The sequence below is a fragment of the Lissotriton vulgaris genome, chromosome 2_1, assembly GCF_964263255.1.
Source record: "Lissotriton vulgaris chromosome 2_1, aLisVul1.2, whole genome shotgun sequence".
NCBI lineage: Eukaryota > Metazoa > Chordata > Amphibia > Caudata > Salamandridae > Lissotriton > Lissotriton vulgaris.
In genome coordinates, this window is record NC_141687.1 from 1,967,755,371 (window position 1) to 1,967,783,086 (window position 27,716).

Consider the following 27,716-nt stretch of genomic DNA (forward strand, 5'->3'; position numbering starts at 1 on the left):
GAGAGAAGGCAAAAGCAAAGACTATATAGGCTCAGTAATTCCTTGCTTACAAGGTGTCATAAGCCACCTACCTGAAGCCAAATGATTCCAATGGGGAGACAACGCTGGTTCCCAACCCACCCAGGACTTGCCCTAGGTTTATAGGAGGCCACACTGCTCCGGTGGCAAATCCCAGGGAAGGTGGTGGGGATGGAGAGAGCGCGTAAAGTCAAAGTTGCTGTGGCTTATCTACTCAACAGCAATACAGCAGCAAGCATTCACACCAGTCTGAGGTATGGTACCGGCAGATATGGTACTGATAAACAAATAAATAATAAGGCTTTAGTCTAGCATTAACTCTATCTCTTAAGGTATTAGCTCACAAAATCTCAACCAGCCTTTAGTTTTTGTGTTGTTTTGTTTTGATTTAGATTGTCCGTAGAGGCTGCCTTATAAAAATGTTCAAAACGGTAGTGAGCATGATTTCAGAATCAAACCCACAAGACAATTTGTACAGGAATGTTCAAGTTGAACACAAATGCTGGTTACCTTTGTTTGCAGCACAATGTTGCGACTGAGCTTAGCGCGTAGCCTGTTATTGCGTCTCTCCTTTTCTTCTTGTTCTTTTTCCATCCAGGTGTGAGACTAATGCGAACGTTCTTTGCAATGAGGTCGAAGCAAGAGGATCAAGGGAGCTGTCAAGACAGAGTCCTGGAAGCCGGGTAACAGGTAAGTGGCAGGTGAAGAGGCTAAGCGAAGGGGAGGTATGTGGACAGTCTTTAAATAAGACTGCGTTTGTAACAAGGAACAGGTGCAGATAATTAACTTGATGAGGCTGCCTTCTAGAAGATGCTTTAGAATATTCACAAAGGTTGCATTCTAATTTCTTATAGCAGAGAACAGGTGCTGATGATTAATTTGATGAGGCTGTGTCCTAGAGGGTGTTTTAGAATGTTCACAAAGGTCACATTCTAATTGCTTATAGCAAGGAACAGGTGCAGGGGATTAATGTGATAAGGGCTGTCTTCCGGAAGGTTCACGTTGAGGTTATCCATGTCAGTTGCTTGATGCTTATTCTGGTGGATTTTCTGGATGTTTTCATAGTGCCTGAAACCTGACCTTGTATATGCATAGTAAAACATTTATAAAAGCTAGTAAGCCTTTTCAAACAAACCGGGGGGAAAAGCTGCAGCTAGCTATTACCAACAGCATGTAATATGGTAAAAAGTCAGGGTACAAGACATTTGCTTATTTATTGAGTCATGTCAGTAAATTGTGATAATCAAGAGAGGTGAGCTGTGGCAGTAATCCTGACACAAAGCATCTTCAGCTGTGCCTCTAGGTAGCCCTTATACTGTTTTATAACATTTTAGGACCCTATTGTAATTTTCCCGATTAATGCCCTTATATAGGTATAAATCACCATATCCTTATATAGGCATAAGAATCATAACCATATTTAGACATAGTTCATGCAGTCCAAATACGGCAGGGCTACTTCCACTAGTTCCAAAAATCTACAACGATTTCTTGGAAAACTCGGCTTCAGCAGCTAGGGACTTTCCCTTGCTCTGAAACTGACTTGTCCAAGAACTCATGGAGTTTTCAAAGAATTGAGACTCTTTGATGACGTTGTTATATCCACCTTTACGTCAAACTTGGTACCTTCAAGGTATAAATATGCTTCTACTTGCCATAGCAAACACACAGTGGTTTGGAGCAGTTCTACTATCTACTTGCCCGACGCAGCTCGCTACTGCAAGTGCCGAAGGAAGCCGACCCTCCAGCAGACGCACTGAGAGAGACGCTGTCTTTTCTCCTGCCGAGAAATACAGCTCCAGTGTTTCCAAGCTACCCTTGCGGGTTGTTGGGAAATCGAGTCCTGAGCCTGACCTTCTTCATTACAAATCATGGTACGGAGCTGATTAGACCCTAAGAGAAATCTTGGACAAATTCTTGGCAAGGAATACTACATCTATGCTACACCTCACTTACTTCTTCCCTCATACTAAGCTTAGGTTAAGTACATCGGGATAGGCATATTTTAGAAGCACTAGTTGAGTACTTTTAGCCTCTATTATTTATGTATGTATTTATCTATGGTTTAAGAACCATACAATGCTCTTACAATATTATTTTATCCTACTCTTTTTACTGTATGCATTATATTTTGCAACCTGTTTTACGATTGTAGCAGTTCATTTCTTATGCTTGAGAAAGAAGACTGTTCAATAATTCCTTTTATTGAAAACGCCCGTCTCTCGATTTTCTGCACCTCTGGTGAAACGAAGCATGCACGATTGACTGAGTGAAATATCTATCTATTGTTTCCACGACTCTGAAGATCAGTTTTTCTCTTGGGGAAACAAAGTTGTCATGTTTATGCGGTTGTCAGAAACGAATCCCTACTTGTTCATTCGAGAAAGTTTCTAGTGACCTCTGAGCTAGCTGGCACTCACAATTAAGTCTAATATATTCGATAGAGACCTAGTAGACATAAGTCCTACGTCACATCTATAGGATATATTATTCCAATGCGCAGAGCCTATTGGGATGGGAATATAGGAACTATACTACATGGTGCCCAACGTTTGGTAAGGCACTAATTTAATGCTAGATACTAGAGTAACTCAGGCGTGCTTTTCACAGGGACCCCTTTATCCCGTAAAATACTCCAATAGACGTCTGGAGTGGGTTAAAGGATAAAATATCCACCTTAAACTGAGTAGGATAAAAAATCCTATGTATTAGTTTTTGGTTTGTTCAACGTTGAAGGATACAGTGTTCCAAAATATTCAGCACCTTATCTTTATTTCCTGAAACTTGATACCGCAGAGGATAATCCCAGGGTAAATGGAACTGCAGTAAATGCAAACCAACCAGGTCTTGACGCTACAGGTTTCTGAGATGACGACGTCGATGCTATAATCATCCCGGAAAATGTGCAGAAAACCATAGTTATAAAGCTCTTAGAAAATGGTCTATCACCGAGAGGTGGTAGGGTAATTTTCGTCATAGAGGCACACAAATATATGCAGACAGAGGTATTCTATTCATGGATTCTCTTCCCGCAAGCGAATCCAACAACACATGTGTTCCACTTCTACAAGATAGAGGAACCTCCAGCGGAATACGCTCCTTTCGAGGATGTTGAAATTCCACTAACTTACCAAGAGCATCAGCTCTGGTTTAAAGGCACCCTACAACATCAAAATCACATTACCAGGCTCGGTCCACTCGGTAGATCAGGAGCAACATGGCCGGTACTAGCCAGCTATACACCACATCCTGACATTGAAAGAATGACAGATGTAGAACTGTTAGCTCAGCTAAAACAATTAATTAAAATCCATAGACAATTGGTACAATATGTCATGCGGACTCTAACAGTCGAACCTACTATAAGAATTCCACAGCAGGCCCCTCATCAAGGTAACGCAAACAAAATCACACCACAGACTATACATTCAATCATCGATAAATTACCCACAAAAAGGGAACAAATTCCATTCTGGTTAGCTCAAAAAATTACTCAGATAGAGGCAGTATTTCCCGATAGTACACCTCATGAGAAACAGAGGATTCTAACAATCTGTTTGCCAATGGGGATCGCACCACACCTGGAGGACTGTGACACTTGGGTACAGTCTTTGTTGCAATCTACACAAAAACACATGGTGTACCGTCCATGGCGGTAAAACCAGACGTCCTGAAACAGATTCAAAATGAATACGGGGCAGAGCCTGCTTTAAATCTGGGTATTGCTGAAAGATTTCAAACAGGTCTCAGCTATAATATTAGCTAATATTAAAGGTGAAACAGCATCCTGGGCAATCCAACAAAAACTAAAAGAACTTGATGTAACTGAACAACCATATGAACTTGCCAGAATAATAGAAAAATCCTATGAAGAACTAGGAAGAGATAGTTTGGGAGGGAAACCAGTAAAACCCGAACTAACAGAAAATCCTGAATTTTATTTTTATTAAAAACATTCTCACCACTCCTAAAAAGAAGTGGGAAAATACTAGACAAACACTTCCTAAAGAGAAGCGTTCTCAATCCAGAGGTAGGTCTCCTCAAAAGGAACCCTCTGAAAAGAGGTATAACCTCAGAAACAGGAATAATTTGAGAAAACCTGATAGGTAACAAGATACTGATGCACGTTCCGCTCGTACCTTTCAGACTTCCTCGCAGAAATCCAAAAGAAGAGGACGATCAGAACACAAAGAAGAACGTGTGAAGTCCAAAGACGATCAACACATTCCGAAAAATAAGAAGACTCAATTTGCCAAAAAGAAGGTAGCAAGTCTTAAAATCAGACATGCCGAGGATCTTGAGACACAACTTAAGAACGGGGAGTGGTCCCAGATAATGCTGGACAGCGCAGCAGAGGTTACCATAGCTCGCAAGATCCTGAAGGATCTTCTGGAGACAGTGGACCTGAATGAATGCCTTCAGGTTGCAACTGCAGATACCTGGGTTAGTGTAGTTATATGTAGTCACACTCCGAATAGAGGGGGACATAACTAGGAAAATAAATGCACTCTTTTGGGAAAAAACTATCTACGGGTTATGACATTCTTCTGGCTGAAAAAGACTGGCCACCTGAACTTGTCAGGGAGTGCCCACATGGTGAAGAGATCATTATGCCAGCCTTCTCAAATCATATTCCTATTCATAAAAAATACACCTATGCCAGAAAATGGGCTGTAACCCAGGCTCCAGCATTATATAAAAATCATGTGGGATGGGATGAGGATTCTCCTCACCACAAAATCCAGTTAAAAAATCAACCAACTGCTCAGAAGCATTATCCAGTTAAACAAGAATCAAAGAAACAGGTCAGGGAGATCCTAGATCAACTTGAATACCAAGGGGTGATTGAAACTAAGCATGGGCGTAAAATCTGTTTCGCAGGCAAATTTGCGGATTTTTGGCAATTTCGCGATCTGCGAATCTCACGAATTTGCCCGAAAATCTGCAAATTCGCAAGCTGCAAATTATTTTGCTTGGTCGCGCTTGAAAAATACAATATCGCACGCGGCGTTGACTTACTGTGATTCTGAGTCCGCCGAGTTGTTTTTCTCCCGGTTTGCGTGTGCTGCGCCATTTTCGATCTTGCTGCGTGATCGCGCAAGAGTTTTTTGAACGCAATTACGTTATCGCGGCTCGTCATCTTGCACAGCAAGAGTTTGACAACGCGAGTACGTAATAAAGGCCCGCGATCACACATTGCGGGAGTAAACAATGCCGAACACGTAGATGTGGCGCGCAGCTGACTTTCGGCGGGAGATTTGAACAGCTCGCGTTCCCAAAATTGCAAAAATTGCAATTCTGCACAAGAAATCCACCGCAGGAAGCATGAACCTTGTGAAAATGATGATTTTGATCAGAATAACTCCTCAGATTGACATTTGGCTGCACTTGTTGGTGCAAGGAGTCCATTTTTTTAGGGGGGTGGGAGGAAGGAAGTGCCCCAGAGTCTCCAACTTCCTGTTCTTGTCCAGGAGGCTCCTCCCAGTGCTTTGTCCATGTCCTGGTCACTTTTGATTTGGATCTGGAGCTGGAAGGATTACTTTTTGTGTCTGCTGCTGGATATTTGTATTTGAGGACTTTTTGGACTTTGGAGTTTGGATCACTTGAGATTTTACAAGTAAGTTGGTGTTGTTTGTTTGGGGCATTGCAGTTGAGGCAACTACAGTTCTAAAACTTTTTTCACAACTTTAACAAAATATATATTGTGGGTAGCCACAGTATCCAGTAGGCCCAGGGTTAGTCATGGGTGCATGATACAACTGTTTCTGTGATTTTTTTTAACTTAATTCTCATGTATGTCATGGAATTTTAGCTCACTGTTATATGTTGATTTTTTTTTTCAATTTTGGGGTGCCTGTAAAGCCTCACTAACCAGTAGGCCCAGGTGTAGTGAGTGGTGAATGGACCTAGTCTTTCTGTGGGGTGTCTTGAATGTAAACATGATTGAGGGCATGGATGGCATTGGATTGTGGTGATTATTGTGTGTTTTTGACTTTTTGGGGTGTTGTTGGGGCCTGGCCATGTGGGTGGGGGCCATTTTGAGGCCTGGGACAGGCAGGGCCTGGCCATGTGGTGGGGGTCAAGGGGCCATTTTGAAGCCAGGCAGTGTGCTCAGGCCTGCACCCAGTTTGCCTTGCTTTCAACCATTATGCCCAGGGGTACTCAGTGGTGCATGGGCCTAGTCTATCTGTGGGGTGTCTTGCATTTAAACATCCTTGAGGGCATGGATAGCATTGGATTGTGGTGATTTTTGGTGTTTTTCGACTTTTTGGGGTGTATAACTGATGTTCCTCTGGCTTCCAATGCTTTTAGGTACACAAGAGAACCACCAGTGCCAGGAAGAAGTCCTGCCGCGGTGTGTGCAGCACAACGTCATGTGACGTCACCTGTGGCCACAGACAAAACAACTCTGCAACTCGTGCAACTGCGGCCTGCTGTTCTGACATCTGAAGAAGATGGCCCCAAAGGAAGGTGGCCATAGCGCCTCAGCGAAAAAAGTTGCCTGTGCCACTGCTAGTAAGAAGGAGCAGAAGAAGCAAGTTGCACCACTTACCAAGGAGACTGGTGTGCCCACTGACACCTTTTTTGGGGAAAAAAAACCTACGCCTGCAGCAGCGGTGTCCGCCGGTGAACAAGCTGGAAGCAGCACCTCGGCTTCATTGGGCTCAGTGCCACCACACCAAGTTAGGTCCAAGACCATTAGTGCTGCTGCGGCAGCCACTTTGGTTGTTCAATCACCATCGACCAGTGATCTTGGCTCATCACAAGAAAGTACCATCCAATCAACGCCGGGTGTAACTCAGCTGACGAGTGTTCAACAACCACAGTTGCAACGACAACCACAGGTGCAACTAGTACAAGCGCAAGTACATGGGCAAGGAGAGGCGCAAGGAGAGGTGCAAGTAGAGCCGCAAGGAGAGGCGCAAGTAGAGGCGCAAGGAGAGGCGCATGGACAGGTGCATGGAGAGGTGCAACTAGAGGTTCATGGAGCGGCACAACTGCCTACAACGCTTGTTCCTCCAGAAGTAGGGGCACATCAGGAAATTGATATTCAAGCGTTATCATCCGAGGAAGCCACTCCTCCTGAGGATGATCCATTGTCTTCCAGATCCCCAGCAAGAAAAAGGTCAAGGAGGGCTACTACTACTACAAGTTTTTCTTCAAGCCCCCTTCATTCTGATGACCTTGATCCTGATTGGAACCCACAAATGCAGTCTAAGAGTGAGGCACACCATAAGCCGACAAAGGTAGCTAAGCCTAAAAGGAAGGTTCCCGCAAGGCTTTGACTTATGTGTGATGACGACGAACAAGAAGTGGTGTCTTCTGCTGCTGATGAACAGTCTGACGACGACCCAGTCATCACAGTCGTCACTCCAGCCCCAGCGGGCATGCAGCAGACAGACATTTTGACCCTATACCGAATGACTGCTGAGCGGGATGTGGGCGGCGTGGCACTGGTACCACCACCAACGCAGTTAACTACAACACCAACACGACCTACAGCTTTCATCTTTTTTAGTCAGAAGGGCCGGCAGGGACCTCCATCCAGCTCGACCTCAAGTAGCTGTGCTGTAAGTGAACAACAGAAACGAATTCAGCCACGCCCATCCTCCACTTCATCTGGCATTGAAAGTCAAAGTAGCACCTCCACCACCAGCAGACATCACCAGTCCCCAGTTTGGGACTTCTTTACTGTTAGCGCAAAGGCGGAAAACATGGTTGTTTGTTCAATTTGTAAAGTATCCATTAGTCGGGGTAAGTTTGCTACCAACTATGGTACCGGAGGCTAGAAAGGTCATCTCAAAAAACACCACCCTATCCAGTAGTATTTGCACCTAAGTAAGATCGAGGAAGTCCAACAAAGTAGAACTGATCCAAATGTATCCATTCACATTGCATCTGATGCTGACGAGGGTCTGATTGTGCAGGCGGAAGTCAAGAAACGAGCAACATTTTTTCTGGTACACCCAGTACCCCTGGCAGCAGCACTGCAGTGGTAGCGCCCATACCCTCTACCCCTGCAACATGTATGAGGCACACTAAGAGTCTGGGACAGACACCAATGCAAAAAAGTCCATTAATGAGCCTAACTGGTTTGAAGTCTGCATCATCATCATCATCACGTAAAACGGTTCAGCCCACCATTAGAAGCATACTTTGGTCGGAGGCGCCATTTGAACGCAACCAATCAACGGTGCGTCTGTATAACGCAAAGCTGGATAAAATGCTAGCGCTGGACCTTCTCCTTTTTTCTTTTTTGGAAGGGGTGGGGTTTCTAGAATTAGTGGCAACAGTCTGCCCTAAATGGAAGGTTCCTAGTCGGTCCTATTTTGCCAGAGTTGCGGTTCCAGCACTACATCAAGATGTGCTGGAGGTGATTGGGGCGATTTACAAAAAGGGGGTGGTGATGAACAGAGTGTCTGAGTTAAACAGACCACTCTTACCCAGTCCAAAGATCAGGGCTTGATCCATCACCGTTATTTATCTCACTGCCCCATCCCAGCTCAGAACCTGGCTATATGCAAATCAGTCTGTCCCTGGCCCAGTGCATCATGGGAACAGGGCAGACTAAACTACCAAGCCAATTCTTCACCAGAAAGGAGACAAGCTACCGGGGACCGGTTTCTGGCATTTCAGCCTTCTTCGGCCCGGCTTGCTTGAATCCTGATGGAGCAGTGAGAAAGGGACTCATGTCTGAGTATACCCTGCCACACCTATAGTGGCCAAAAACGATTTACAAAAAGGGGGTGGTGATGAACAGAGTGTCTGAGTTAAACAGACCACTCTTACCCAGTCCAAAGATCAGGGCTTGATCCATCACCGTTATTTATCTCACTGCCCCATCCCAGCTCAGAACCTGGCTATATGCAAATCAGTCTGTCCCTGGCCCAGTGCATCATGGGAACAGGGCAGACTAAACTACCAAGCCAATTCTTCACCAGAAAGGAGACAAGCTACCGGGGACCGGTTTCTGGCATTTCAGCCTTCTTCGGCCCGGCTTGCTTGAATCCTGATGGAGCAGTGAGAAAGGGACTCATGTCTGAGTATACCCTGCCACACCTATAGTGGCCAAAAACGATTTACAAAAAGGGGGTGGTGATGAACAGAGTGTCTGAGTTAAACAGACCACTCTTACCCAGTCCAAAGATCAGAGCTTGATCCATCACCGTTATTTATCTCACTGCCCCATCCCAGCTCAGAACCTGGCTATATGCAAATCAGTCTGTCCCTGGCCCAGTGCATCATGGGAACAGGGCAGACTAAACTACCAAGCCAATTCTTCACCAGAAAGGAGACAAGCTACCGGGGACCGGTTTCTGGCATTTCAGCCTTCTTCGGCCCGGCTTGCTTGAATCCTGATGGAGCAGTGAGAAAGGGACTCATGTCTGAGTATACCCTGCCACACCTATAGTGGCCAAAAACGATTTACAAAAAGGGGGTGGTGATGAACAGAGTGTCTGAGTTAAACAGACCACTCTTACCCAGTCCAAAGATCAGGGCTTGATCCATCACCGTTATTTATCTCACTGCCCCATCCCAGCTCAGAACCTGGCTATATGCAAATCAGTCTGTCCCTGGCCCAGTGCATCATGGGAACAGGGCAGACTAAACTACCAAGCCAATTCTTCACCAGAAAGGAGACAAGCTACCGGGGACCGGTTTCTGGCATTTCAGCCTTCTTCGGCCCGGCTTGCTTGAATCCTGATGGAGCAGTGAGAAAGGGACTCATGTCTGAGTATACCCTGCCACACCTATAGTGGCCAAAAACGATTTACAAAAAGGGGGTGGTGATGAACAGAGTGTCTGAGTTAAACAGACCACTCTTACCCAGTCCAAAGATCAGGGCTTGATCCATCACCGTTATTTATCTCACTGCCCCATCCCAGCTCAGAACCTGGCTATATGCAAATCAGTCTGTCCCTGGCCCAGTGCATCATGGGAACAGGGCAGACTAAACTACCAAGCCAATTCTTCACCAGAAAGGAGACAAGCTACCGGGGACCGGTTTCTGGCATTTCAGCCTTCTTCGACCCGGCTTGCTTGAATCCTGATGGAGCAGTGAGAAAGGGACTCATGTCTGAGTATACCCTGCCACACCTATAGTGGCCAAAAACGATTTACAAAAAGGGGGTGGTGATGAACAGAGTGTCTGAGTTAAACAGACCACTCTTACCCAGTCCAAAGATCAGGGCTTGATCCATCACCGTTATTTATCTCACTGCCCCATCCCAGCTCAGAACCTGGCTATATGCAAATCAGTCTGTCCCTGGCCCAGTGCATCATGGGAACAGGGCAGACTAAACTACCAAGCCAATTCTTCACCAGAAAGGAGACAAGCTACCGGGGACCGGTTTCTGGCATTTCAGCCTTCTTCGGCCCGGCTTGCTTGAATCCTGATGGAGCAGTGAGAAAGGGACTCATGTCTGAGTATACCCTGCCACACCTATAGTGGCCAAAAACGATTTACAAAAAGGGGGTGGTGATGAACAGAGTGTCTGAGTTAAACAGACCACTCTTACCCAGTCCAAAGATCAGGGCTTGATCCATCACCGTTATTTATCTCACTGCCCCATCCCAGCTCAGAACCTGGCTATATGCAAATCAGTCTGTCCCTGGCCCAGTGCATCATGGGAACAGGGCAGACTAAACTACCAAGCCAATTCTTCACCAGAAAGGAGACAAGCTACCGGGGACCGGTTTCTGGCATTTCAGCCTTCTTCGGCCCGGCTTGCTTGAATCCTGATGGAGCAGTGAGAAAGGGACTCATGTCTGAGTATACCCTGCCACACCTATAGTGGCCAAAAACGATTTACAAAAAGGGGGTGGTGATGAACAGAGTGTCTGAGTTAAACAGACTGGGGCAGCTTTGCAGAAGAGTGCTGTTCACACTATCCACTTGACAACAGACATGTGGACCAGTTGCCAAGCCCTTGATTACATGTGCATCAATGCACACTGGGTCTCTTTTGCAGGGGTTAGAGACAAGTCAAGTGCAGGTGTTGACCCGGACACACTTTTTCAAGCTACTCAGAAACATGCAACATTAGCAATGTTTGCCATGGAGAAATCTCATACTGCAAAAAACATTTTGGAGGAGTTTAACAGTAAGGACTCTGAATGGCTGCATCCAAGAAATCGCATAGTTGGTTATGTTTCCACAGATAATGGCAGTAATATAGTTAAGGCCATGCAGCAAGGTGACTATTTCACAGTGCCCTGTTTGGTGCATGGTATTAACATCGTGGTGCAAGATTTCTTGAAAAATGAAAACACAGTCAGGAAGTTACTGATCACCTGCCGAAGAATCTGCACACATTTCAGCCATTCTTTTAAGGCCCGGAAGCAGCTGAGGGGCATTCAACATGAACATAAAGTGCCAGTCCGAGGACTCATCCAGGAGGTGGCAACATGATGGAACTCAACTTTTTACATGCTTGAGCATCTGTCTGAGCAGTACATGGTAATCAATGAGTATGTCTTTCGACGGGATTCTACTATGAAAGACATGAGGCTAGAGTTGGAGGAATGGAAGCTAGTCAAAAGCCTGACAGACATGCTTCGTCCTTTTGAGGTCATCACGCGTGAAGTCAGCAGAGAGGACTGTTCTTTGGGCAAAGCTATCCCATTGTTGGTCATGCTAGAGCACCAACCGAAGGCGGTGTCTTCAACGTTCAGAGATGATGGTGCAAAGCAAAACGCATATCAGTTGGCGGAGAGTTTATTAAGCCGCCTAGTTGACAATGAAAGGCTTAAAAACATACATACAGAACATTACTACATGTGTGCCACTATTCTGGATCCACGGTACAAAAAGGCAGTGGCCAGCAAAGCATTCATTCCTTTTGATGAAGCAAATGTTTCAAAGTACAAACATTGGCTAGCTGTGTCAGCCACTTGGTTCGAAAAAGATCGGCAGAAAATTCAAGGAGCCGGCAGAAGTCCAACTGAATCAGCAGGCCATCCGGCGTCAAGTTCCACTTCTGAATCTGTGGGCGAATGGAGTCACTTTCCCTCACAGCCAGCAGCAAACTTATCATCATCCTCACCTGCACCAGGCCCAGCCATAATATTGTCGGAAGCGGATTGGCTAACTCATCAAGGGTTTGCTCATTCCAGTGCTGCAAAGGCCACAGATGGTACGCAAAGTGGAGCAACCGTGGAGAACCTTGAGTCGATGGTGCAGGCCTATCTGGATGACCCAACAGAGGTCTTTGTTAATAAGAACCCATTGCTGTATTGGTATAGGAAAATGCCTCTATGGCCACTGATCACCAACCTGGCTCTAAATTATTTGTCTTGCCCACTCGCAAGTGTGTCTTCTGAACGTGTTTTCAGTGCTGCTGGTGCCATTATAACTTCAAAAAGGTCCCGCCTCTCGGCCAAAAATGTGGAGAGGATAACAGTGATCAAGATGAATCAGCACTTCATACCACCAGATTACAAAGTACGTGAATGCACGCAGGAAGAAGAGGACACTGACTTAGTTGATGGAAGTTCTTCTCTGTTACCTGACCTACTCCCGTCTCAATTCATGGAGTTTGAGGATGAGCTCTACTTCCCTGACACCGAGGCCTGAAAATGACTACCTTTTTTTGTCCTTATTCACTTTTATTCCTGGGTGTCTTTCTTTGTTTTTCAACTTTTACCACAACAAAACTCTAATCACCTAATCACAACAAGTCCATCAGCAGCACTGTCTTCATCTTATATTCCTTATTGATTTGAAGGTGCCGCAGTCTGCATTCCTGAGGTTCACAAGTTCACAACTCAATCATGCTCCTCTATACTCCTCCTCCAGACTCCCCCTATCCATTTCCTCAAGGCAGATGGATGGATTACGACGAGTCCCCTCAAGTGGGACAGAAATTACTGACTGACTACATGCTTGCTGATTGCTGACAGAGTTACTTCTAATATTAACAGGAGAGGCTGCCCTGTGGGCCCTCACTTTCCGAAGAAGATGCGGACAAAAAGTAGAACAGGTAATGAACAATGGTGAAGATGGCATGCAGTGGACAGCAATGGCTGTCTGGCTCTGATGAAACCAATTGCTGTTTGTTTTTTGTGTATGAAATGATGAATCACATGTCTTGTCTTAGTTATTATTTAATCTTTTACACAGTAATTGTAACTCATGTCAACTACTCTGTTTTTTTTACCTTGTTTAATTAAAATTGTACTTCACATTCAGGGGCCACTATGTTGCATTTCACAATATGCAAAATGTTCTTGGAGCAGACTCACTTTCCAATATACCATGATGATTGATTAAATAATATATCATTTTTTCTTTACAGTCACTCACTGGGATGGATGAATCATCAGCGTCGGTTTACGGAACAACTATGGCCAATTCGTGAGTGGCAAACAGGTAAACCAGTCTACAACAACTACTACAGCACAACTACATGTCTGTCTATTCGTGGTATGTAGTGGTCGAGGGCAAGGCAGTGTACTGTTGTTGTTATGCCAGGCAGAGTCCACTCCAGACAGCAGTTCATGTAAAATTGGGGCTATGTGGCTTGCTGCATACAATTAGATATGCTTTGTCTGTCTGACAAAGAGCCTAGGTATGCTACATCAGGTTGCTTCACTCAGTGGTGCCTGCCTTGACCGTCTGCCTGGCACTGCCTCAAGCTTGGGCCAAACATCCGTTATGTTTGGAAAATTTGCTGTTTTTCGGTATTTCGCAAATCTCCTGAAATTACCGAAAAAATTGCAAATTCTTGAGCTGAACGGATTTTTGGACCATGCTTGCGGCAGGGCCATGCAGACGGTCAAGGCAGGCACCACTGAGTGAAGCATCCTCCTGATGTAGCATACCTAGGCTCTTTGACACAGACAGACAAAGCATATCTAGGGTTTAGGGTTCAGTGCGATTTACTAGGGTTTTGGGGTTTAAGTTAGTATGGTTCACGCTGAGTCTAGGGCTCGGGGCCCGATGCAGGCTCGTTCATAATGATATTGGCAAGGTTTTAGGGGGGTTTGGTGTTCTTTGGTCCAGAATTGGCAGAATTTTGGCCTTTTGGGTGATTGCGGGCGCGTGTGTTTGGATGAAAACTAGTCGTAGACCTTCTTCTTCTTCTTCTTCTTCTTCTTCTTCTTCTTCTTCTTCTTCTTCTTCTTCTTTTTCTTCAAAGAGCGCAGTGGTTCGATTTTGTTCTGCCTTGCTGAGATTCTTGGGAATCACTGGAACAAGTGAGTGTCCAGGTATGTTTCAAGAGGATCGAAGTAGTGGATGCTGAAAACAGCAATGTTTTGTGAACAGCGCAATTTGCAATGTTTTAAATATACCAGTATTGCATGTTTTTGGGGGGCTGTTTGGGGGTGTTCTAGATTTGTGGGGGTGGGCCGGGGGGGGCTGGCAGCACTGCTGGGATAGTTTAATTTTGATTGCGAGTGGTTTGAAGAAAATCCATGGTGGAAAAGGGGGGTTTGGGCCAAGTTGCAGACAGCGTTTTGGCACAATTTAAACTGAGGCCTAGCAGTATTGCGAGTTTTTGGGGGGTGTTCTAGATTTATTGCGGAGGGTCTGGGGGTCTGGGAGCACTGCTGGGATAGCATAATTTTGATTGCAAGTGATTTTAAGAAAATTCATGGTGGGAAAGGGGAGTTAGGGCCTAGCTGCAGAGCGCGTTTGAACCGATGTTGACTGGTTGGCTGAAAATTTTCTAAGTATCAGTTTTTGCATTTTTGCTTTTTGCCTGTTTGGGGGTGTTCTGCTTTTTTGCTGGTGGCTGCAGGGGTCTGGGGGCATAGCTGGGAAAGTCTAATATCGGAATCAAGTGGTTTGGACAAAATCCATGGTGAAAAAGTTTTTCCGTTTTTGCTCACTTGCCGGTTTTTGGGGGGCTGTTTGGGGGGCTTCTAGGTTATTGGGGGTGGGTTTTGTGGTCTGGGGCACTGCTGGCACAGTCTAATTTTGATTGCATTTGTTTTTCAGAAAATCCATGGTGGAAAAAGGGAGTGCTGCAGAGTGCATTTGGACTGAATTGAAGGTAGGCCCATTTTTGCTTTTTGCTTGTTTGGGGGTGTTCTGTTTTTTGCCGGTGGCTGCAGGGGTCTGGGGGCATAGCTGGGAAAGTCTATAATCGGAATCAAGTGTTTTGGACAAAATCCATGGTGAAAAAGTTTTTCCGTTTGCAGACTTTTCGCTCACTTTGGTGTTTTCGGAGGGCTGTTTGGGGGGGTTCCTGGTGTTTGGGGGGTTTGGGGGGTCTTGGAGCAACGCTGAGTATGGATAGTTTTGATTGCAAGTGGTTTGAAGAAAATCCATGGTGGGAAAGGGGAGTTAGGGCCTAGCTGCAGATCGCGCTTGGAGTGATTTTGGAATGAGGCCTAAATTTCTCTGTCACTTTTTCCGGTTTTGCTTTTTGCCTGTTTGGGGGTGTTAAACTTGTTTTCGCCTGGGTTAACGGGCCTGGGGGCATTGCTGGGAAGGTCTAATACCGGATAAAAGTGTTTTGGAGAAAATCCATGGTGAAAAAGTTTTCGACTTTTCAGCGATTTTGCTCACTTTTGTGTTTTAGGGGGGCTGCTTGGGGGTGGTCCTGGTGTTTGGGGGGGTTTGGGGGGTCTTGGAGCAATGCTGGGCATGCCTAGTTTTGGCTGCAAGTGGTTTGAAGAAAATCCATGGTGGGAAAGGGGCGATTTGGCCTAGTTGAATAAAGCGTTTGACACTATTTTTAACTCGGGGCTCGTTAGGGTTAGCAGTATTGCATGTGTTTGGGGGTGTTCGAGATTTTGGCAACTGGGTTCTGGGGTCTACTCTTGGAGCACTTGCCAAGAAATGTCTAATTTTGGTTGTAAGTGGTTTGAAGAAAATCCATGGTGGAAAAGGGGGGATTTGGGCCTACTTTACTTTCAAAGTACGTTTTGTCACCATTTTCCACTAGGCCTCAGACAGATAGCAGTATCGCACGTTTTTTGGGGTCTGATTGGGGGTCTTCTACATTTTTGCGACTGGGTTTAAGGGTCTGGGAGCAATGCTGGGAAGATCTAATTTTTTGTTCTAAAATCGCAGTTTACAGTACACCTAGCTTGAGGGGAAAGATCCACAAAATTCGCCCAAACTTATTTATCCTTCAAAAGGAGACTCAGAGTACGCCCTTTCGAAACTATTGTACTGTTGATTCTGAAACTGAAAGTGTGACTTTTTGCGCTACACAGCGTACGTACCTTATATTTTTTTCTCAGTGGTGTTTTAATATCACTTCCTGTTTTTCCATCAACATTTACAGGGCGGCTTTCATCCTGTGCAATGGGAAAAAAGGATGAAGTCTGGCTTCACATTAGCGTGCTGCAATTCAGCATCCGCCATGCAGCCAGTGGACAGGGTATCTTCTGGTCACCAACATTGATCGACGGAGCGTCAGATAGAATGGAGGAGTACCGCAAATAAGAGAAATGGCTGGATTCATGCAACTTCCCAAATTCAACAGGACAACTACAACAACATACAGTAACAGTATCCATTCATTTCTACTTATCTTTAAAGTAATGTTATTGCTGTGAACTTCTATGAGTGTGACTCTGCATTTCTTTGCTCTCTGCTTCTAAATTCATCCCTCCAGCCATTGTATAGGTTTTACTTTGCTATTTTTCAAACTAATTTAATGTACGAAGTGCTTCTCTGAGTGCAGAGATAGGCAAGTGAAAACGCATAATTACTGCAGCCCTGTACTGTTGCATTCTTTCATTCATAGTTAGTACGTTGTAGAAAGTACTACTTACTTTTCAGTAACCTATCCATGTAGCAAACAACTTGATACATGCAGTAGTGCATGCACTTCCTTTATATCACTTAAAAGATTTATGGATAGCTTCGTATCCAAAGATTTGTTTATCTTCATTTGTTGTTTGTCCATGCTGTGCTTTTTTTTCTTCTCTCAACAAAACTTTCCCAAAAAACCCCATTCCCATCCAATTTCCAGACCCTAACCCTCTTCCTCCCGGCTGTGTGGTTTTCATTGATGTGTGAGTAAATTACAGCAATAATTCCACACACTTGCTGGGGAGGATAAGGCCATAGCAACAGAAAATGAATTACATTTCAAGGCTGGTGAAAGAATCTGAGGATATATTCTTACTCAGCTTGACACAGACCCATGACCATTGGCAAATCAAAGCAAATTTTCATGGGCGCCATCAACTGGATTGATCATCAAGAACGTCCTCCGCCTACACGTGGCAAATGATTACGCTGCTGTGTCCTTCACCTTCAGTACTATTTTTTGTAGTAGTAGCCAATGTCAATTTCCACGCAAGTAGTAGTTATACTTTCAATACTTTAGCATTTGTAAGGCTACATTATGGCACTGTTCTAGTGTACTGTCACGTGCTATAGTATCTATCGTACCGTTCTAATGCTCCGCTCAGGCCAATCAAGGTTTCATTTTCTTTTTTTCATATGCTGCAACTGCCACTGTGTACCACCACTAGTACCACAGCAATGATGCCATTTCATCTGCCCAGGATTGCCAACCTTAATCGCCATGTGCCATGCAGCCAGCCCTGTGCCTAGCCCTATTTTTAAACACGAATTACAGGTAAGGTAAGCGTTTGGGGGGAGAAAGAATAATGGAGTAGTAGGAGAGATGAGAGACTGACGGTAGTACTAGTAAAGTCCTAGGACAATTGAATTCACTAACTCTGTGAGAGGCACTTAGTTTTGTAAACATTTGGGCAATTACTTACACAATTTGAATCAAGAAGCCACTTAAGTTTCAGGAAAACAAACATACAGTTAACCCCCCCCCCCCAGCCGCAACTGCAGTAAAAACACGTATGCTATGTTTAAGTTGAAAGTAATAATTATTTATATCCCTAACAAAAATAAACTATCCCGGAAGACCCGACCCACCGCCCCCTCCCTAACCCCAAAGAATGTCCGTGAAATAAAAAGTCCCCAAAGTCCAAAAAACCCAACAACCAATTCCCACCCCCCAAAAGTCTTTAAAAAAGGGGCAAGGGACAGTCTCTCCTCCTCTAATGCCGCCGGCGGTGTACTTTTTTGGCCAGGTGGTCATGCTCCTTGCGGAGGTTCTTGAGCAGGATTTTCATTTTCTTCTGCTCCTGCTCAAGGTAGGACACCCTGAGGGTTAGACGGTGCATGTGTGCCTTTGAAGTGCTGTGGGTGGCAGCTGATTTTTTGGCTGCTTGGCGGTGGCGGGTGGCTGCGGTACCACGGCTCCGTACTGCTGGAGGCTTGCGCTGATTGGCTGACCCAGGGAGCGCGGAGGAGGATGCAGCTGTCGCTGTGGATGTTGTGGAGGGGGACTGCGTGTCCTCCTCCTCCTGGGCCACCAGCTGCCGATATTCGGCGACAGTCGCCTCCAGCTTCCGTTGCCGGGCCCGTCTAGCCAGCCCCTTCCGTGACAGTTTTGAAGGAGCACCTATATGAAGAAAGAAAGACATTATCTGTAACCAATGCTCTTTCAGATTAACACAAAATAATTCAGCAGAAAGTTGTGTCACAGTAGAACTAGCAACTTGCAAGCACAGTACATAACATTTGTGGCCTGTATCTATCTAACCGCCTACTTCTTCAGCCTTGCTCTAACATTAGTGGGAGTTTCAGGAATCAATTCTACGAGCACTATGGACTCACTACATTAGAGTCGACTATGACAGTACACCAGTATTATTCTTCTTCTACTCTCTTGTTTAGCGAAATTGGTACGTAAACTTCTGGAAGCCGGCATAATGCCAGCGCAGTCAACTTGCACCCGAGAAAAACAGACGCACGCCATGATGACACAGGCTTGCCTTACTGTACCAGTCCAGTACATGCAGGTGGTGAAGCTCTTACTTTTCTATTACGGGTGGCACTGAGAATACTTTGTTACAAGGTCTACTGCTTAATTAATTTAACTTTTCACCCTACAGTGCCAATGACTACTAGAAAAGGAAAATGAAGAAGATAAATAATATGATTATCTATCCTTTCACAGGATATGTATTTGCTTACATATGGGATGACTTTAGGTGCTTTGTTTTTTATTGAGTGAACAGTGATAGGCCACACATGAATGACAGAGTTGTACTAAAATTATTAACAGAGGTAGTGAGTGGCCCCAGTAATCGCCGGTTATATGCTGTGCTTGCAATACAAACTACTGCTACTATTCATGGTAGTATTCGGAAAAATACAACTTCTTTTCCTTGTCTTTCCTACACTGGAACAGACGTGCGGGGGTCAGTGTTACATGCTCTTCAAAGTAACACTTAGTTCATCCAGTGACCGTCTACTCTCTCTACATACACATATGCTATCTATGAGTCAGATAGTCCCATGATCCAGGCATCCATCCATTCAAAGTAAATGTCAATCATTCTTCTTAATGTCTCAACTGGACAAACCTTACTTTTTCTCACGGGAACACAACATTTTCGTTTTATTTTGGAAACCGCAAGCCATGCATCCGTGCTTGACTTGCATTTGAATTTCAACTAAAGAATATATTGTGCACACATACAGTTTCTGTTTCACCCACCCAGTTGGTCCTCTTCCCTTTCTCCTCCCATCCATCCTTGCTTCATCCTTCAACCGGCCATGCATCAAATTCCCAGCCACCTCGGGCAGCAATCAAACACGTATCATTCTTTGCCAGTCATTATTACTTTTAACTCGCTCGTCCTTCCACACTTACTTACACCCTTCTTTCCCTTTTCGTTCATCCCATCCATCAAGTTCATCTCTGATCTGACTTGGATTCTCGAAAAACCTTTCACAGCTGAGTTGAAGTTAATTTAGAGGAGGCTACTACCTGGTTGATAAAAACTTCGTTCTAAATTTGTACGTCTTCTTAACAGTATAGTATACTTGTACTGTACAACATATACACCCGTGCAGAGAGCACACTCTGCAGTCTGCAATCTCGAAACGTAAGGAATATAATAGCTTACCACTGTCCGCCACTACCGTGGCATCCCCCACAGCAACAGCAGTTTCCGATGGCTGTTGCACCGCCTCCGCCCCAGAAGTGCCCACCTCCGTGCTGGCCCCGGCACCGGTGGATGGTTGAGCCGATGTTCCGCCTAGAAAATACATTTCAGATTCTTAGATGCCATATACACCACTCCCTAGTATTTTGTCTAGGAATGAAAAAATTTCACTACGACTACACAAACAAATTTAATATTTTGTGACTGTCTAGTCAAAACAAAAAATTTCCCTTTTTTCAGGGAAGGGTGTTGTCTAGCTACACTTTTTGGCACAACTGATGAATGCTTGCTTTTTAACATGCACCATTTTTCTCATAACAGACAGAAGCTTCCCTTCTAAGAACAAGAGCAAGATCAGATCATCATCACTAGGACGGAGTCAACAACGATTCAGCACCACAAAGAAGATTTGAAGTTCCAACCAGTTGAGGGCTCACCCACAATGAATGTGTGAAATCACTAAGCACTTTTCCATTTTCAATCCACCGTTTATGTTGCATGATGAACTTGATTTTAATAAATGTTTTTTACTTTTAATAAAGCTTTAAAACTTACATAGACTCTGTGGTTTTTGGTCAGGAGTGAGTGAGCGAAAGGGTTTGCAATTTGCAAGCATGAGTCTGTGGCTCTGACAGTTCTGGACTCTGACTCCGTAGTCTTATGTCCTGGGTTGGATAATCATCATTGGGGATCAATCATCGATGAATTAGGGAGCTAAATGACTCTGCCACACTAGCTAGTCAGTAAGGAGATTGGGGGTTCAAATTCTGTTATGACTGAGGTATGTGGAAATTCTAACTGCGCCTATTATAATTGATAAACAATGCACTATTTAGAGTCCATAGTTCTGTTTGTGCAGAATTGTCCCTGCAACATTAGTAGTATGGATTGTCCTCCTATCCAGTCAAAAAGTAAACTAGTATCTTTTTCTTTCTTGGTGGTCATTGACATTTTATTGTTGGGAATTGTCAAAGCATAAACATTTAGAAGACTTCAAAAGACATTATGGACAACCCAGAGGACTGCGCTCAGTGCATAGAGCTATTGCTGAATAGAATGGGAGTTTTGTTTAACACCTTTTTCCAACTGTGCAAGCTTAGTTAGCTACACAGACAGACTAATAATAATAATCTAGTAGTACCACAGGGAGTCATAGTAGAGGCAGGATAAGAATTTAGAAACAGTCTACAAGAAGTTCAAAGACGATTTAGAAAAAATCGAATGAGGAACGTTAGTCAGAAATAGGTACTCTAAAAGATAGGGAAGTATAATTATTAATATTAACATGAAAACTACTGGGGCCAGCAGAGGAGCCCTCGCCGGACCGATCCTGGCCTTCCTGTTCCTGCTCTGCTGGCGCCGCTACCTCCTCCTCTGTCCTCTTGCCCCTGGGGGGAGCTGATGTACAACATGAAAGAAAGACCCAAACATGGATGATTGTTGTCAACCAAATCAAACATTTTAAAAGAACAGTAATAAATTATTTCGGGGAAAGAGCAAATAGACAACAATTGCACTACATTTATTGACCTATCTGATGTGGTCTACTAGGGTATTAGTATTGCTGGATTCGCGGACCGTCGACTTGGAAAGTTATGTATCTCACTAAACCAACTACAAAAAGGTTCGACTAGGACTGGCAGGCAGCACTCCGCAGCACGCGAAGTGACAGACAAAGTCCATCGTGATTGCAGAGCAGTGAGAACACTAAAAAGTAAGTTTCCTACTACATAACCAGTCATTAAAATACTCAAACTATCAATCCAACACCACTATCTCTTCTCAGTGGCAAAAGTACAAAGGAAGGACTCGACTTGAGTCCATAGGGGCAGATTTACAAGCCCATTGCGGCTCTTTTGCTCCGTCGTTGCGTGACTTTTGTGACGCAGCGGCAGCGCAAAAGAGGCGCCATGGTGTGGTGTATATTAACAACGTGACACCTTGAACATATAGAGAGTAAGGAATTTCGTCCTTGGATGCTGGACGGGGAATACTCCTGATCCCCTGGTCAATCTTGATAAAGAACAATTGAAGGAGTATCACCCGATGAGGGAGATGAAGGCTTTTCCGGATTAGGAAACACTGTTCCTTTGTTAGTAAACCCCTCACTCACCACCTAGTGGTAACTTGCTTCATCATCGGGGCCCACCCAAGTGGCCTAGCGTCACTTGGGTGTGCTTCAACACCTGAGTTGCAGTGGAGCAGGTAGTGAAGTGTGGGTTGTAGACAAAAAAAGTGTGAGTGTTAAAATTGTCCTGGTTAATACTTTATAAAGAATTTAATAAAAAAGTAACTGGACAATGTTAAAAAATGAAGGTGAGATACTGGGAGGGGAGTTACGACCTACGTATCTCTGCTATGTGTTGGTCAACATGTTTCTACCATTTGGGGTGATCCCCGGTATTCTTCAGGACCAAAACAAGGAAGTGGGAGGTGTGGGTCCCCTAAAAGACGCACCCTGTCCTAAATCCTTGGTCATCCAGATGAAATAATATTTCTCTGGGAAGACACTCCTAGAATGTAGGGTGCCAACAAAAACCTAAGGAAGGAAGAGAAGTAAAGGAAGTAATTACTATCCTGTAACGAAGCGCAGAAATTAGGTGCTTAATACGTGCAGTTATACTTGCTTTCCACGGTGGTGACTGGAAAAAGTGCCTTCATGAGTAGAGAGCGTGTCTACTTATGGGGTGGGAGCGTGCTCATATCGTGACAGTGTACGCTTCAGCATGGTATACCTAAGGTCATTCCACAGGTTAATAATCGGCGTCCTTTGTGCGTGCCTGAATCAGCATGCTACGGCGTCAAATGGATTTCACTGGACTATAGTGCTCATATCATTACCGGCGTGAATAGCACTGCGCCAGATGGTTGCCTTGCATTGCATGTGGGCTCAAAGATATCCTAATAAGGATGAGTGGTGTACACAAAAGACAAACTAGACTCACACAAACGAATAACACGAAGATAGTCACGGCACGTGACATGTCAGAAAAAGAGGCTTACTGGAGTAATACTCTAGTTGAACTTCAGCGAGCAGGGGGTAGGTGCTTTACTCGTAGCAACATATTCTATGTGAAAAGACATATATCGCAGTATTAAGTATTTGGAAGCTCGCCTACGTGCTGACTCGTGTGGTCAGGCCAAAGGTGGGACCTGTATGGAGGGAAAGTCTACTTACAGTTGGTACTCGTAAGAAAAGGCAGTTCACCTACGTCTACCATCCGCCGCTCGGTTACAGTGAATAGGCGAGCGAGGTGTGTATATAACTGCTAGCATACTTCCGGGGTAGGTCACGTGGTCTCTATGGAGGCCCGTGAGGGAATGGGTTGGCATGGAGATCATTCGAAGCTGCGCATGCGTATTGGCATGGAGATCAAGCGGGGCTGCGCACGCGTCAGGTTGGCATGGAGATCATTGGAAGCTGCGCATGCGCTGTGAGTTAGGAATTGGGTTGTGGATGTGTTCGGATGAAGACAACGTATCGGGACAGGAATATGTACAAACACTGGTACTATTAGAGTAATGGGATCGAAGGGGGAAGTCACAAGGATCCCTGTGTTTGTAGTAATCACATGTACAGTGCGCTACATTGCGGTGGTTGTCATAGGCGCAAAGATGCTGCGCATGTGAGGTGAGGGATTAGAGGCCATAGATGTCAACTGCATACCGATTGTATGCACAGCGGGGCTTATCTGGGTGGTGTGTGGGTATTAGCAGGCAGTGATGCTATTTAAATACAGAGTTCCATGGGATATTGTCATTGAGACCCCATTTGTGTGTGGAAAGTCTATATATCCATCTCTGTTCTTTTTCGAATAGACGGACTTGGATGTTGGGGCCTGGTGGCAACTGTTCAATGACTGTCCACCTCATGTCATTGGTGGTATGATGGGCAGTTAAAAAATGATCCGTGAGTTTTGTCATATTCTTTTTGCATCTTATAGTGCTTCTGTGTTCGCAAATGCGTTGTTTGATTTTGCGTGTCGTCATGCCCACGTAGGGTTTTCCACAGGTGCAGGTGATAAGGTAGATGACATTACTGCTATTGCAGTTGGTGTGGGATCTCTGCTCCCAAATTTTTCCAGGTTCCAAGGCTATGGTCTTGGTATTTTCTGTCAGGTGACAGACACTACAGTCCCCACATCGTGAATGTCCAGTTACTGGCGGGAGACCCCATATCTGTGTTAAGGTTGGGTCGTTGGAATTCGTGTTGTTTCTGGGTCTTGTGTTGACCAAGGTGTTTTTCAGACTAGGCGCTTTTTTATATGAGAAAAGAGGTTTTTCCCAGTTGAAGGTTCCAGAGTTGATTATTGACCAGTGCTTCCTGATGCTTTTGCTAACCTCATTGGAAATCACATTGTATGTAGTCACACATGTGAGGGGTATGTTGTCATTCTATTTTATTGTCTCTTCCAACAGTGCTTGTCGCGGTTGATTTCTGGCTCGTTTTTGACATTTCTTTGTGATCTTTGCTGGATAGCCACATTGTATGAGTTTCCCCGTCAGGTCATCAGCCTGTTCTTTGAGAGAACAGGCTGACTACATATAATGTGATTTCCAATGAGGTTAGAAAAAGCATCAGGAAGCACTGGTCAATAATCAACTCTGGAACCTTCAACTGGGAAAAACCTCTTTTCTCATATAAAAAAGCGCCTAGTCTGAAAAACACCTTGGTCAACACAAGACCCAGAAACAACACAAATTCTAACGACCCAACCTTAACACAGATATGGGGTCTCCCGCCAGTAACTGGACATTCACGATGTGGGGACTGTAGTGTCTGTCACCTGACAGAAAATACCAAGACCATAGCCTTGGAACCTGGAAAAATTTGGGAGCAGAGATCCCACACCAACTGCAATAGCAGTAATGTCATCTACCTTATCACCTGCACCTGTGGAAAACCCTACGTGGGCATGACGACACGCAAAACCAAACAACGCATTTGCGAACACAGAAGCACTATAAGATGCAAAAAGAATATGACAAAACTCACGGATCATTTTTTAACTGCCCATCATACCACCAATGACATGAGGTGGACAGTCATTGAACAGTTGCCACCAGGCCCCAACATCCAAGTCCGTCTATTCGAAAAAGAACAGAGATGGATATATAGACTTTCCACACACAAATGGGGTCTCAATGACAATATCCCATGGAACTCTGTATTTAAATAGCATCACTGCCTGCTAATACCCACACACCACCCAGATAAGCCCCGCTGTGCATACAATCGGTATGCAGTTGACATCAATGGCCTCTAATCCCTCACCTCACATGCGCAGCATCTTTGCGCCTATGACACCCACCGCAATGTAGCTCACTGTACATGTGATTACTACAAACACAGGGATCCTTGTGACTTCCCCCTTCGATCCCATTACTCTAATAGTACCAGTGTTTGTACATATTCCTGTCCCGATACGTTGACTTCATCCGAACACATCCACAACCCAATTCCTAACTCACAGCGCATGCCCAGCTTCCAATGATCTCCATGCCAACCTAACGCGTGCGCAGCCCCGCTTGATCTCCATGCCAATACGCATGCGCAGCTTCGAATGATCTCCATGCCAACCCATTCCCTCACGGGCCTCCATAGAGACCACGTGACCTACCCCGGAAGTATGCTAGCAGTTATATACACACCGCGCTCGCCTATTCACTGTAACCGAGCGGCGGATGGTAGACGTAGGTGAACTGCCTTTTCTTACGAGTACCAACTGTAAGTAGACTTTCCCTCCATACAGGTCCCACCTTTGGCCTGACCACACGAGTCAGCACGTAGGCGAGCTTCCAAATACTTAATACTGCGATATATGTCTTTTCACATAGAATATGTTGCTACGAGTAAAGCACCTACCCCCTGCTCGCTGAAGTTCAACTAGAGTATTACTCCAGTAAGCCCCTTTTTCTGACATGTTATGTGCCGTGACTATCTCCGTGTTATTCGTTTGTGTGAGTCTAGTTTGTCTTTTGTGTACACCACTCATCCTTATTAGGATATCTTTGAGCCCACATGCAATGCAAGGCAACCATCTGGCGCAGTGCTATTCACGTCGGTAATGATATGAGCACTATAGTCCAGTGAAATCCATTTGACGCCGTAGCATGCTGATTCAGGCACGCACAAAGGACGCCGATTATTAACCTGTGGAATGACCTTAGGTATACCATGCTGAAGCGTACACTGTCACGATATGAGCACGCTCCCACCCCATAAGTAGACACGCTCTCTACTCATGAAGGCACTTTTTCCAGTCACCACCGTGGAAAGCAAGTATAACTGCACGTATTAAGCACCTAATTTCTGCGCTTCGTTACAGGATAGTAATTACTTCCTTTACTTCCCTTCCTTCCTTAGGTTTTTGTTGGCACCCTACATTCTAGGAGTGTCTTCCCAGAGAAATATTTTTTCATCTGGATGACCAAGGATTTAGGACAGGGTGCGTCTTTTAGGGGACCCACACCTCCCACTTCCTTGTTTTGGTCCTGAAGAATACCGGGGATCACCCCAAATGGTAGAAACATGTTGACCAACACATAGCAGTGATACGTAGGTCGTAACTCCCCTCCCAGTATCTCACCTTTATTTTTTAACATTGTCCAGTTACTTTTTTATTAAATTCTTTATAAAGTATTAACCAGGACAATTTTAACACTCACACTTTTTTTGTCTACAACCCACACTTCACTACCTGCTCCACTGCAACTCAGGTGTTGAAGCACACCCAAGTGACGCTAGGCCACTTGGGTGGGCTCCGATGATGAAGCAAGTCACCACTAGGTGGTGAGTGAGGGGTTTACTAACAAAGGAACAGTGTTTCCTAATCCGGAAAAGCCTTCATCTCCCTCATCGGGTGATACTCCTTCAATTGTTCTTTATTAACAACGTGACTCATCTGGGAGATGCATTACGTTGTAAAGCCCAGCGCCATCAGGGGGCGTTCCGGCGCAATGGAGGGCATTCCTGCGCAGGAAAGCATCTTAAAAGTGGCTGAGTGAAATCTACAAGATTTCACTCACTCACTTTTAGGCCAATGCTGCGTCTCTCAAAACCCTGCGCCTGCTTGAAGCAGACGTACGGCTTGACGCAGCATTGGGGAGAGAGTGCACCCCAGAGCATTGCTGGATCTGCGTTGTGGTTGCGACGCAACTCCAGCAATGCGCCGCCTTTAGGGCACAGATACGTGACGCTTCTGTGTCGTTTTTGCCCCATGGTGCGCCGCATTGTCAATGCGGCGCACCATGGGTGGTGGAGGCGTGGCGCACAATTACTGGCGCATCCCTGCTAATTTTCAGGGATGCGCCAGTAATTGTAAATCTGCCCCTTCGTGTCTAGCATTACGGAGTTCTGTAAAGTACACTCATACATAATTACTCAGGCCAATGAAATGAGCACAAAATCGAAAACAAATAAGCATAGAAGCACCGCCACTGAGCAGGAGAGCAGTGCACCTGAAATGCAATCACAGAAGATTTTGAAACATAATTTACCTACAATGTAATCCGCAGCATTATTGCTCTTCAGAAAAAACAAAAATGTGCAATATGATAACACATAGAGCAGGAGAAAACAGAGTAGTGATTAAATAGCTACTACTACTCACCAAGCCCGGGGATCTTGACGCCTAGCAGGTCGAGCAGGTCGTGTTCACGGTCCAGGAGGTCGGACCACTGGTGCGTGGCCTGGCTGTAGGTGCGCCGGACCCGAGAATGTTTATACATTGCCCGGCACACCTTCTCAC